The following is a 15,093-nucleotide window of genomic DNA, read 5'->3' on the forward strand; positions in this document are numbered from 1 at the left end:
TACATCATTTCATTTCTATGGTTGTACACGATGTAGATTCATACCATTCATGTAATCATACATGTAAATAGCATCATAAAGTCTGCCTCATTCAACCATTTTTCATACCCCCCCTCCCTCTCATTTCCTTCTAAGTAATCTAAAGTTCCCCCATTCTTCTCTCACTCCCCACACCCCAACCCCCATTATATATCATTCTCCACTTAACAGGGAAAACATTCAGCCTTTGGATTTTTTGGAATTGGTTTGTTTCACAGCATGATATTCTCTAATTCCATCCATATATTTGCAAATGCCATAATATTATTCTTCTTTACAGCTGAAATGGGCCAAGGAACTGGACAGACACTTTATAGAAGGACATACATGCAATTAATAAATATATGAAAAAATGTTCAATATCTCTAGTAATTAGAGAAATGCAAATCAAAACAACTCTAAGATTTCATTTCTACTCCAATCATAATGGCTATTATCAAGAACACAAACAATAATAGATGTTGGCATGGAAGAGGGGAAAAAGACACACTTTTACATTGCTGGTGGAGTTGCAAATTGGTGCAGCCACTCAGGAAAGCAGTGTGGAGAATCCTCAGAAAGCTTGGAATGGACCCACCTTTTGACCCATATATCCCACTCCTCAGTTTATACCCAAAAGACTTAAAAACAGCATACTACAGTAACACAGCCACATCAATGTTTATAGAAGCTCAGTTCACAATAGCTAGATTGTGGAACCAACCTAGATGCGCTTCAACAGATGAATGGGTAAAGAAACTGTGGTATATATACACAATGGAGTGGGGAAATTTTTAAAAAAGAAAGTAGACTAGTCTTGACTAATGGATTGAACATTGATTGTGAGATAGAGATGGATCAAGAACAATCAATGAGGATCTTTACATAAATGAAGAAGACTGCAAAGGAACCAGTTCAAAGCAGAATGTACAACAGTTCTATTTTGCATATGATAAATGTAAGAACCTTATGAAATGAAATATGTTTCAGATAAGAGCTCTAGAATTTGACTGCTCCCTTGATTACATTGTCTATTTTGTGAACAAGAAAGAGGATCTCAGCTGCTTCTCACTTCAAGACAGCTTACAAAAGAATCACAGAAAGAAAGGATCAGGATCTCTTTTTCTTCTTCTTGTATTTTTTAACTTGAAGGATTTGTGATATGTCAAGGAGATATTTTATAGGGGGCTTTTAAAATTCTCAATTGGTATAAAATAATGTCACAAAGTACAGGAGCTATGTAAACCTCAATTGCACATTTTTGTGTATCATTTATATCTTTTATTAAACAGAATTATAACAATAGGATTCACTTTCTCCAGTGGTTGTGAGAATTAGTTAATCCCAATGAAAATCTTATAGTAGTTTCCAGCTCAAGGTAAGCATTTATTATTAATGTCATCCAAGTAGAACAGCCCACGAGTTTGCTATGTGAGTATGAAACACAGGGAAACGTCACAGTTAGAGCAAAAGATAGAATTTAAAGCCCTCAAACCAGCTGAGATCTTATAAAATGTGAGGATACATGGGGAAAAGAAAAAGACCAAAGACAGCCCTGAGATACTCCAAGATTTTGAGATAAGAAAGAGTTAGCAAAGGAGAATTTGACAGACTTGGCAGTGCATTTGAAGGAAAAACAGAAAGTGTGCAATGTTCCAGAAGCCAAAGATAAGTATAGCTAAAATGAAGGAGTGATCATGTTTGTTGGATGGGGATTAATAACTGATTGACTAAAAAGGAAACTATTCACAACCTTATCTTCCAGTCTTTAGCAGAGTTTTAAATGGAAACCTTATTGAAGTGACTCAATGAGAATGAGAAAAGAAAACAGTTCATCAGAATGAACTTTCTCTAAGAACTTTCACTTTTTGTGGAAGGGAGCTGGAGGAGAATAATGATGGAAGGTAAATTTTTATTCAGAAGGGAGACTCTTCACCATGTTTTCAGGTTGATAGAAACAGTCCCACTCTACACGTTAAGGGAATTTCCCTATTCTCCTTTGCACTGCAACAAATTTGAAAAGGAATAAAAACACATTTGGGGAAAGGGAACGTTATCTACTTGCCTCCAAATAGAAAGGCTACAATTTACCCTCTTAAAGATTAAAAACATGTTACTTTACATAGTCTATTTGTGTGAACAAGAAAAAGGATCTCTCTTTTTTCTAACGTCAAGTGTTTGTGCATGAGACTCTAAGGAGACATTACATGGTATTACTGAGCCGCGGCTGCTTGCCGACAGGGCTAACTCAAACAGCTCACCCCGCAGCTTCTCTTATGGGAAACAGAGGCTTCTTTGTCTTTTCACTTACCAAAAACTGCTTGCGGAAAACCACCGCTCCTCGCGCTTACGACTGGACCAGCGGGACAGAAGACACGCACTCTTTAGAAGTTCATGAAGCAGCTTCTCCTTTATTCCAATAACACCCTCAATATATAAGCAGTCTTATGCATAAGCAATTGTAACCAGATATGTCCATCCAATCCTGTTAAAGGTCAAGCAGTCACTCAGTCGAGCATACATGTAAAGTATATCTGTCCACTCGCTAGGCGGCTGAACTGATTAAAATACAGCCAATTGTAAACGCGTTCTGCCTTTCTCCATGCATATTCAGAACGCCGTTTGCTCTCTGCCAGTCGCCATCTTCGAATGCACGTGGTGTAACCCTGGGCCCCGGGTTCTGCCCACCACACTGAGCTGTTTTTTTCTAACTCTAAATCAGGTTAAAACAGTGTCACAAAGGTGATATCTACATCTCATTGCTAATATTGACACTGAGCCCCAAACTGTTAAGTTTTTAATGTATACTAATGATCAAGAAATTGGTCAGTCTATCTCAGGTTCTTCACTCGAGTCCTCCAGTCTATGGCTAGACTGACTTTTACTGAAAATTTATGCATATTACTTTCTCCCTAGTTCTACATAGATGTGGCTAATGACTTTCCTTTGAAACATGAGGAGGTATGGCTATGAAACTTTAAGTATCATTTTTATTTTTCATGTTAAGACTATCACAAGTGAATTTTTATAATTATTATTTGAACTATACTTATGGAGTATAGTTTAATAATTTGATACACATATATAAAGTGTAATGAACAAATCTGAATAATTAAAATTAAATGAACTCTTTAATGCTTCCCTGACAACTAACTTCTTTCAAAACTATTTCCCAGATTATTACCAGTTTTTTCTGTTTGTCTTTGCTTTATGTTTTCTAATCATCTATATGCTGTAATATAGTTGATTATTGATTGAGAGTGGTGAGCACTTTCTGAGTGTTGCATGCTGCTTTTCCATGGAAAAATGGAAATGTTTGCTACTAATACCAAAGTGAAGATTTTCATGTTTAGGCAGAGTAGTTCATATATAGATACAAAAAATATCTGTAATGTGGCTTTGGTCTAAATTGTCCCCCAGAATGCTCTATTGTAAAGGTTTTTTTTTTTTTTTTTTTAGGAGTCTTAGGAGAGAAATTAAGGATGTTTGTGACTATTATTGCTACTAAGAACCTCTAGAATAATTGCTAGTCTCAAATAGCAGCAACCTCCCCATTATCATGACCACATTTGTTCATTTGTTCAATGTTTATCGATGACCTAGCATAATAAGACTATGTGAAATTCTTAATTGAAATTTAAAAATAGAAAAACTAAGTCATGACTCTCAGGTAATTAATTGCTGAGTGGACAAAACACATTATATGTTGTTGATATGTCTTAAAATAATGATGTAAAGGATTCAATAGGAACAAAAATAGTGGAATTTTACCTTATCAGTCATAATGAGGCACCAGGGAAGGAAGTCTTCTTTAGAAAGTGACACTTTCTTTAATTTCAAGAATTGAAAGTTAGATAATGAAATAAATCTGAGAAAGGGAAATAATGCTACAGGTGATTTTATATTAGAGTTAATACAGAGAAACTGTCTATGTGTGTGTGCTCACAGGTATGGATGTTTGTATTCTTGTGTGTGTTCGGAGTATAAGGAGAGGCAAAGATGCTGCAGAGGAAGGGAGTGGACAAAGCTACAGAGGTCATCCATGCTATGTGCATCTCACCCCAAATGAGTGGGGCAGACATCAGAAGATTAAAAGAGGAGATCCAGAATCACATGGCCTTCCCTGAATGCTGCAACAGAGGCTTGCTTGGAGTTGGTTAGATAGGCTTTGGGTACACACTGAACCTGCTGCATTAAGTCAGGCATGCAGGGATAAGGGCCTACATAAAGGCAGTAGGAAAGAACCAGACATTGTCTATAAATAAAATTTTAAATGACCTTTGGCCTTAGGAGAATAAATACAAGTTGCCTTCTATTTTTTTTAATTAATTAATTAATTTATTTTTTATTGTAAACAAATGGGATACATGTTGTTTCTGTTTGTACATGGAGTAACAGCATACCGTTTGCATATTCATACATTTACATAGAGTAATGATGTTTGATTCATTCTGTTATTTTTTCCTTCCCCCCCACCCCTCTCACCTCTCTTTTCCCTCTATACAGTCCCTCCTTCCTCCATTCTTCTCCCTTCCACCCCCATTACAAGTCGTAACCCGCTTATCAGTGAGATCATTCGTCTTTTGGATTTTTTAGATTGGCTTATCTCACTTAGCATGATATTCTCCAATTTCATCCATTTGCCTGCAAATGCCATAATTTTATTATTCTATATGGCTGAGTAGTATTCCATTGTATATATATATACCACAGTTTCTTTCTCCATTCATTAATTGAAGGGCATCTAGGTTGGTTCCATAGTCTGGCTATTGTGAATTGGGCCGCTAAGAACATTGATGTGGCTGTATCTCTGTAGTATGCTGATTTTAAGTCCTTTGGGTATAGGCCAAGGAGTGGGATAGCTGGGTCAAATGGTAGGTCCATTCCAAGTATTCTAAGGAATCTCCACACTGCTGTCCAGAGTGGCTGCACTAATTTGCAGCCCCACCAGCAATGTATGAGTGTACCTTTTTCCCCACATCCTCTCCAACACCTATTGTTGCTTGTATTCTTGATCATCGCCATTCTAATTGGGGTGAGATGGAATCTTAGTGTAGTTTTGATTTGCATTTCTCTTATTACAAAAGAGGGTGAACATTTTTTCATAAGTTTGTTGATTACTTGTAGAACTTCTTCGGTGAAATGTCTGTTCATTTCCTTAGGCCATTTGTTGATTGGATTATTTGTATTCTTGGTGTAGAGTTTTTTGAGTTCTTTATATATTCTGGAAATTAGTGCTCTATCTGAAGTATGAGTGGCAAAGATATTCTCCCACTCTGTAGGCTTTCTCTTCGCATTGCTGATAGTTTCCTTTGCTGAGAGAAAGCTATTTAGTTTGAATCTATCCCAGTTATTGATTCTTGCTTTTATTTCTTGTGCTATGGGAGTCCTGTTAAGGAAGTCTGATCCTAAGCCAACAAGGTGAAGATTTGGACCTACTTTTTCTTCTATAAGATGCAGGGTCTCTGGTCTGATTTCAAGGTCCTTGATCCATTGTGAGTTGATTTTTGTAAAGGGTGAGAGATAGAGGTTTAGTTTCATTCTGTTGCATATGGATTTCCAGTTTTCCCAGCACCATTTGTTGAAGAGGCTATCTTTTCTCCATTGCATATTTTTGGCACCTTTGTCTAGTATGAGAAAGTTGTATTTATTTGGGTTTGTGTCCATGTCCTCTATTCTGTACCATATCTACCTGTCTATTTTGGTACCAATACCAGGCTGTTTTTGTTACTATTGCTTTGTAGTATAGTTGAAGTTCTGGTATTGCGATACCCCCTGTTTCATTCTTCCTGCTAAGGATTGCTTTAGCTATTCTGGGTTTCTTATTCTTCCAGATGAATTTCATGACTGCTTGCTCTATTTCTGTAAGGTACAACATTGGGATTTTAATTGGAATTGCATTGAATCTGTATAGCACTTTTGGTAGCATGGCCATTTTGACAATATTAATTCTGCCTATCCAACAACATGGGAGATCTTTCCAAATTCTAAGGTCTTCCTTAATTTCTTTCTTCAATGTTTTGTAGTTTTCATTGTAGAGAGCTTTTACCTCTTTGGTTAGATGGATGTCCAAGTATTTTATTTTTTTTTTTTTTTTGAGGCTATTGCAAATAGAGTTGTTTTCCTCATTTCCTTCAGCTGTTTCTTCACTTTTATATAAAAATGATTTAGATTTATGCGTGTTGATTTTATAGCCTGCTATTTTGCTGAATTCATTAAGCAGGTCTAGAAGTTTTCTGGAGGTGGTTTTTGGATCCTCTAAATATGGAATCATGTCACCGCAAATAGTGACAGCTTAAGTTCCTCTTTTCCTATTCATATCCATTTAATTTCTTTAGTCTGCCTAATTGCTCTGGCTAGAGTTTCGAGGACAATGTTGAATAGAAGTGGTGAAAGAGGACATCCCTGTCTCGTTCCTGCTTTTAAAGGGAAAGGTTTCAGTTTTTCTCCATTAAGAATGATGTTGGCCATGGGCTTAGCATAAATAGCCTTTACAATGTTCAGGTATGTTCCTACTATCTGTGTTTTTTCTAGTGTTTTCAGCATGAGAAGGGGTGTTGTATTTTGTCGAACGCTTTTTCTGTGTCAATTGAAATAACCATATGATTCTTATCCTTAAGTCTATTGACTTATGATGGATTACATTTATTGATTTACAAATGTTGAACCATCCTTGCATCCCAGGGATGAACCCCACTTGATCGTGGTGCACAATTTTCTTAATATGTTTTTGGATATGATTTGCCAATATTTTGTTAAGGATCTTTGCATCTATATTCATCAAGGATATTGGTCTAAAATTTTCTTTCCTTGATGTGTCTTTTCCTGGTTGGATATGAGGGTGATATTAGCTTCATAGAATGAGTTTGGTAGGGTACCCTCCTTTTCTATTTCCTGGAATACTTTGAGAAGTATTGGAATGAGTTCTTCTTTGAAGGTCTTGTAGAACTCAGCTGAGAATCCCTCTGGTCCTGGGCTTTTCTTGGATGGTAGATTTTTAATGGCTTCTTCTATTTCATTGCTTGATATTGATCTGTTTAAATCGTGTATGTCCTCCTGGTTCAGTTTGGGTGGAGCACATGTCTCTAGAAATTTGTCAATGTCTTCGGTAGTTTCTATTTTGTTGGAATACAGATTTTCAAAGTAGCTTCTCATTATGTTCTGTATCTCAGTGGTGTCTGTTGTGATATTTCCTTTTGCATTATGTATTTTAGTAATTTGAGTCTTCTCTCTCCTTCTCTTTGTTAGTGTGGCTAAGGGTTTATCTATTTTGTTTACTTTCTCAAAGAACCAACTTTTTGTTTTGTCAATTTTTTGAATAGTTTCTTTTGTTTCAATTTCATTGATTTTAGCTCTGATTTTAATTATTTCCTGTCTTCTACTACTTTTGCTGTTATTCAGTTCTTCTTTTTCTAGGGCTCTGAGCTGTAATGTTAGGTCATTTAGTTGTTGACTTTTCATTCGTTTCTGGAATGTGCTCCATGTAATGAATTTTTCTCTTAGTACCACTTTCATAGTGTCCCAGAGATTTTGATATGTTGTATCATCATTCTCATTGACCTCTAAGAATTTTTTAATCTCCTCCCTGATGTTTTTTGTTATCCATGTTTCATTCAATAGCATATTATTTAGTCTCCAAGTGTTGGAGTAATTTCCCTTTTTTATTTTGTCATTGATTTCTACTCTCAGTCCATTATGATCTGATAGAACACAAGGCAGTATCTCTATTTTTTTTTTTTGCAATTCCTAAGGGCTGCTTTGTGGCATAATACATAGTCTATTTTCGAGAAGGTTCCATGTGCTGCTGAGAAGAAAGTGTATCTGCTCATTGATGGATGGAATATTCTATATATGTCTATTAAGTCTAGGTTATTGATTGTGTTATTGAGTTCTATGGTTTCTTTGGTTGGATTTTGTTTGGAAGATCTATCTACTAGTGACAGCAGTGTGTTAAAGTCACCCAGAATTATTGTGTTGTGGTCTATGTGATTCTTGAAATTGAGAAGGATTTGTTTGATGTACAGGGATGCACCATTGTTTGGGGCATAAATATTTACTATCGTTATGTCTTCCTGATTTATGGTTCCCTTAAGCAGTATGAAATGTCCTTCTTTATCCCTTCTGACTAACTTTGGCTTGAAGTCCACTTTATCTGATATAAGGATGGAAACCCCCACATTTTTACTAAGTCCATGTGTGTCGCTGGCTCTTTGTGGTACAAAATCTGTGGATATTTGTCACCACTTGCAGCAACAACTTGCACGGGTCTTATGGGTGGTGGACTGGAAACTGAGCTACTTCTATCTTTCTCTTTAGTGCACTGCTTTCTTACTTGCTTGTTTATAGAGGATAGAGGAAATGAGGTTTACTTGCTTTGAGAGGAGAGAGAGAGAGACAGAGAGGGAGAGAGAGAGGGAGAGAGAGAGGGACTTTGCTTATCGGAGAGAAAGAGAGACTTTGCTTAAGAGAGACTTTGAGAGAAGGACTTGCTTTGCTTAGAGCTTAGAGGAAGAGAGACTTGCTACGCCTCACTTAAAGTCTGCTGCTTCCTTACTGGTGCGTCCTGCATCTGTGAACTAAGGGTACGTCTACCTAAGGTGCTTTAGTGATGTGTCTCAGTTCTCTGTTCTGTGGTCTGCCTTCTGCCGCTGCCTACTAGCTGCCGCTGTGTGTCTTCTTCTACTAGCTGCTGCTCTGTGTGTCTTTCCTTTCTTCTGGCTGCTGTTGCACTGTCTTGCTCCGCCTACGCTTATATTACCTCCAGGAGGCAGAGAGCAGGGCCACACCTCTTACGCAAAGATTAGCAAGACGCTAGATGTCCGAGCAGGCACAATTAGGAGTGCTTGAGTACACATGCGCATACATTGTGTGTGTGGACGATAAATCACCTGAGTGTGCTTATGTCAATTAACCTCCTCGCTGCCGAAGTGATCAGGTGCCACCCTGGCGCGGTCAACATGGCACAGCCCCCATCACATGTGCATGGTAAGTTTTTTCCCATCCTTTCACCTTTAGTCTGAGGATGTCTTTTTCTATGAGATGAGTCTCTTGCAGGCAGCATATTGTTGGGTCTTTCTTTTTAATCCACTCTGCCTGTCTATGTCTTTTGATTGATGAGTTTAGGCCATTAACGTTCAGGGTTATTATTGAGAAATAATTTGTATTCCCAATCATTTGGTTTATTTTTGGTTTTTAAGTTGGCTTGGTTTCTCCTTTGAGTGGTTTTTCTCTAAGGCAGTTCCTCCCTTTTCTGACCTCCATTGTTGTTTTTCATTTCCTCCTCGTGGAATATTTTGTTGAGAACATTCTGTAGGGCAGGCTTTCTATTTGAAAATTCTTTTAACTTTTGTTTATCATGGAAGGATTTTATTTCATCTTCAAATCTGAAGGTTAGTTTTGCTGGGTATAGAATTCTTGGTTGGCAACCATGTTCTTTCAGAGCTTGAAATATGTTGGTCCAGGCCCTTCTAGCTTTTAGAGTCTGGGTTGAGAAGTCAGCTGCTATCTGTATTGGTCTCCCCCTATATGTAATCTGTTGTCTCAAAATGGTGGCAGCCACGTGTAATCAAACTTGCAGGTACTGTAACAGTGAACTTCCAGGCAGCAGCAGGCAGCTGGTGCTCCACTGGTGGTTGGCGATCAGTTTGCTGACTTGTTGGATGATTGGGAGGTGAACCTGGAGCGTTGGTGATGGATAGGAATAAGGCAGGCGATGGACAGGCAAGAGGCAGGCAAATGGCGAATGATAGATGCCTGACAGTGAGCAATCTGCTCTCAAAAAAGGCATCGATATGCTGGCAGACTGCAGGTCATCACAGCAGACTAATGGGTAAATACCAGGGGATCGATAAGCAGCAAAAACTGCCTCACCGAGAAACAGATATCCTCTGCTAATGTAAGGCCCCCAAAAAGGAAACCCCAACTCTGTCCCATGGATCGACGGCAACCCCAATCAACCGCAGGAGGCCTCACTTGATGCAAACCGCAAGAGGTGTTTATTCCAGCGCGCTGGGACCCGACTCGTGACTCACGCAGGAGTCCAGGAGTTGAGTCCCTAGCAGAAAATCTTGCAGGTTTATAAAGGCAGAGACCACACATCGGGAGGGGTCGCACATGAAAGGGAAAAGGGAAACAAAGCTGCCGGGAAATTTCAAAGGGGGTCTGGGTTTGCTGATAACATACAACATGTTTCACAATGTTTTACAACAGGGCGTAGATTCTGGTCAATAGTTTCTGCTAATCCTACTGTTGGAGCACTATCTGGCTATCTGGCTCAATTTACCCTTTTACTCCCTGTTTGGGGCTGATTCCTGGAACAGCTTTAAGGGCTTTGTTCCCGTCACTGGGAGGGAGACCTTAGGGAGTTGAGATAAAACAGACAGTTTAAAAAAATGTCCATTCTTTCACTTGAATCCAGCGTTATGGAGCGACAAGGAATGCAGCCTCCCTCTAGTCCACCATCTTGGATCCAAAATCACAAGTTGCCTTCTTAAAAAAAAACAAGGTCCCTCTCTTCCAGACCGTATTAATTTGTTATTTAATGAATTCATATTAATTTAAATTACCACAAAAAGTAGGAGAAACAACAAGAATTTATTATCTTGAAGTTCTGGATGTCGGAAATCTTACACAGACTTTCAAGGTGTCCACAGAGCTGCCTTCCTTCTAGAGCTCTTGAGGACAGTTTCCTTTTCTTTTTCAATTTCTAGAGGCCATCTGCATTCCTTGGCATGGCTCTTTCTTCCACCATCAAAGTGCTGCTTCTGTTGTCATTTCTCTTTGACTTTAACCTTCCTGCCTCCCTCTTATAAGGAATCTTGTGACTACACCCAGCCTGGTCTGAGTCCATTCCTGCTGCTATAACCAGCTATCTTTGACTGAGTGATTTACAAAAAATAGAAATTTATTTTTTCTGGTCTGCAAGATTCAAGGTCAAGATGCCAGCAGATTTTGTCTGGTGAGGACTGACCTCAGAATCCAAGGTGACCTCAGATTCCATTTTGTGTTGTGTTCACATGGCAGAGGAGGCAGAAGAGGAAAAAAAAATGGGAACGAGTCTTCCTCCAGTCCTTTAGGAGGGCACAAATCCCATCTATGAGGGTGTATCCCTCAGAGTCTGAGCAGCTCCCCAGGACATCTTAATGTCATCATCACTTTGGAGTTAGGTTTAATCATCTGAGTTCTGGAGGGATACATCCATCAAATGATAGAAGCCCCACCCAGACAATCCAGGATGATCTCCTTATTTCAAGATCTCTACTCATATCTATGAATTTCATTTTGCCTTTTAAAGTCATATATTCATAGGCTTCAAGGACTAAGACATGTGAATCTTTGGAGGGCCATTATTCTAACTGCCACAGTTAACATCTGAGAACCATTGTAAACACCACCCTCCTATTACATAGGTCAGGGCCTTTGCCTATAGAATCCAGACAGAACCCACTAGAGTCTGGTTTCTGCCCATCCTTAGCCTTTTGATGTGCTCATTGATTCATTTAACATAAATGAGCAAGAAGACAAAGCTATCTTTACTATTGCAAATCCTTTTAAACTTCTTTTGCCCATTTCTAAGGTAAATATAAGTTCCTGTGTCAGAATATGTTTTAGAAGAGTATCTCTCTGTTACATATTTTAGACAAGTAAAAGGATGAGGTCTAAGCATTTCAGTTATTAAACAGGGTTTGTTTAAAACAACCCCAAATTGCAATATTCCGTGCAGATTGCCTCAGAGTAAAACCTATGCCCATAAGTGGAAATAGACACCAGAAAATGATTCTTTTTATTCTTATCACTTAAAAAACAAATCTTAATATTTAAAGAAAATTTTAACTTTGTTATTGGCTAGCCCACTCAAGAATGCACTGGACATTTTCATGCTCTCTATATTTTCTTTACCTTCTAAATAATATAATAATAGAATTAAAAAATTAAGATTTTCCAATTGTAAAATCTATACAGAATTAGCACTAACTGCTGTTTAGCCTAGTACTATTTGAATCTAAAACGTGAGATTTTTTTTTCTTCCTTTTTCAATTAATCCCCTGAAAAAAATAAGTTCTTAAATATACTGATTATTTTACTTTTGGTCTTGACACATAATCAGAAAGGATTACTTGGACTTTCTAAACCATGAAAGCAAACACACACTACTAGTAGTCCCCTAAGACATTCTCAATTCAGCTGGGCAAAATAACAGATCTGGGTCTTAGCCTTTCAAAGTCACTTCTCTCCCTGAGCTCATGTTTATCTGAAAATGACCACAGCTTGGACATGTTGGCTAAGATAAATATGGAACACTTCATAGGTGATGTTACAGGGCAGCTGCCCTTTGTGATACAGGTTGCCCTTTCAGCCTTCCTATTTACTGGACAAGGAACTCAAACATTTAGGTGTATTGTTTTTTTTTTTTTTTTTTTTTTTTTTTTGTGATGGTTGCTTTTTATTTGGTTGGTTGATTTCTTTCCCCCCATCTTCTTTCAGCTTTCAGTGAGAGTAAGTGAGGTTTATCATTTTCACATTTGTTGGGTAAGAACATTGACTTCGTTTGCTGCATTTAATCTCTTGGTCGGCCTTTTCCTTGGTGCCTATGCAAACTCATTTTTAAGATATACAACAAATGCTCTTTATGCTGCTGCCCTGTGTTGGAGTAAATGAGGTCCAGAAAGAGAGAGAGAGAGAGAGAGAGAGAGAGAGAGAGAGAGAGAGAGAGAGAGAGAGAGAGAGAGAGAGAGAGAGAGAGAAAAAGAAAGAAAGAAAGAAAGAAAGAAAGAAAGAAAGAAAGAAAGAAAGAAAGAAAGAAAGAAAGAAAGAAAAAGAAAGAAAGAAAGAGGAACATGCATCTGTCACTGGCTTTAAAGAAAGCTTAATTTATTTTTCCTGGCAAATCATAATTGTTGATGACTGCTTATTTTATGCAAATTTTGAAACATGTCAGACTACTAATGTGATGATGCCCTTAATGAAATTATATAGCTGCTACTGAAGGGGCAAAATTGAAGAAGATTTAATGTGTCTTATTACTAGTCCACCTGGCCATGTTAGCAAATGGGATGATCCTATAACACTGATTTAGTTTTACATAAAAGTAGATCAAAACCCAAACCCCAACATTTTGTTAATTTTCATTTGGAATTAATTATGAATACTTTCAAGCAGATAGCTCTCATTTTAATGTGTTTCACAAACGTTTTAGAATACTTATCTCTATGACTCTAATTTAATTAACAAGCCTTTCTATATTTTTATAATTGTGTGACATTAACTGAAATCAGTATAGATTTCTGTGTTCCATTGAGCTTTTTCATATATTGTTCTATACCCACAGTAACTGTTCCTACCTTTCCTCTGGCTATTATCTTTATTACATTGTTGATACCTTAGCAGTAGAACTAAATGATTGTGTGTGTGTGTGTGTGTGTGTGTGTGGTGTATTTTAAACATGTTAAACACTATTGTAAGGATGCAGGTTTAGTTAACTGCTGATATAAAGACCTTTCGTATGCAAGGTAGAAATGTATGTCTCCTTTAGTAATTTTTCAACCTGGGGCAATGCATAGCTAACTTGGTACCTGCAATTCTGGGGGACCCAGGTTGTTTTCCTCTTGTTCTGCCCCCTCAGCATGGAAATTCCAGTGTTTTATTCAAATGTCTGGTCTAGCAAAGCTAACAGGAAGGAGAAAGGGACAGTGGAGGGCACAAAAACTACACTTTAAAAGTACAACTGGGAAACTGTTTATATTGCTTCCTTTCCTATCTAGAAGAACTTAATTATCAACCACATGTGGGTACAAGACAGACTGGAAAATAACCATCTTTTGATAACCCTTGTTAGAATTATATTATTAAAGGAAGTCAGGGAGAATAGCTATTATTCTCCAGTCAAGAGCCTCTGCCAAAGACTAGCACTGCATTCAAGTGCTTTGAATATACTGTGCGTAGGAGAGCCAAAGACACAGAGGCACACCTGTAGAAATTTTATCATTGCCATGTAGGGACATCTCAAGCAAATTCTTCATTCCTCTTCTGTGTCCTTCCTTTCTTTCCTTTCTCTCTTCCTCCAGCTCATTTCCCATATTTTATTTCACTGTAGGGATAGAGACCAGAATCTTCCTGAGTGACTCGACATTGTAACCTTCAAGGGGCAGTAGTAATGTCATACTTGGTCCTATTACTTGCTTTGCCCTGCTGAGCTCTAACATCATCTGAAGACTGTTGTAACTTGTGAGCTGAAATCTGTCTAGTACTATGGACACCAGTATTACTCACCATTGCTTCCAGTCACCTCCTTCCACTCATGCATCAAGACTGGTGCTTATTCAAAGTCAAAGTAGCTGTGAGACTTTCTTGGGTTAAAGATGCATGAGCAGAATGGAGAAGTATTATTTTTGGGTGGACAGATGGAAACATTGGTGTATGTGATCCTCCATCTCTCTTTCCCTGCTGCAATGAAGATAGCTAAGTTTCTTAAGTATGCAGCTCAGCCATCACATACAGGTCAGCCATCCTGGAGAACTGCCCAGACCTGAAGCACATTCCCAGAGAAATACATTATAGCTGCTTTAAGAAACCAAGACACATGGGCTGTTTTTCAAGCAAAGTCATCCAGCCTACTCTGACCCATACATCTAATAACCAATTCTTCCTTCATTGCACTATTCTCCCGTGCTCTTTCATGTTTATATTCTCTTCTCCAACGACAAGGTGATAGTGGTATGGAGGATTAGGAATACAATGTTAGAAAGTGCTGAATCTTTGATGTAATGAATTCCTAATTATCTTTACACAGTGTATTCATTAAATAAGTATGGAGATTCATTATTCTCTGTACATTTCATCATGGTTCATTTTAGATTGGTAGAGTCAGATTTATTCTCTTAAAAAAAAACAAACTAAAAAACATCTTATGTATCCAATTAGGAAGCAAAATACTTGGCATTCACTCTAAACACAATAAGCTTTTAAAAGTGAAAAGCAAAATAGATGCAATATGTTTTTTTTTTGCTAAAATAGGCATTACCATATTTATACAATTTAATGTAATCTATTCATAATAAAAAAAACTATTAAAGAACT

Source organism: Sciurus vulgaris, assembly GCF_902686455.1.
Source record: "Sciurus vulgaris genome assembly, chromosome: 3".
NCBI classification, from domain to species: domain Eukaryota; kingdom Metazoa; phylum Chordata; class Mammalia; order Rodentia; family Sciuridae; genus Sciurus; species Sciurus vulgaris.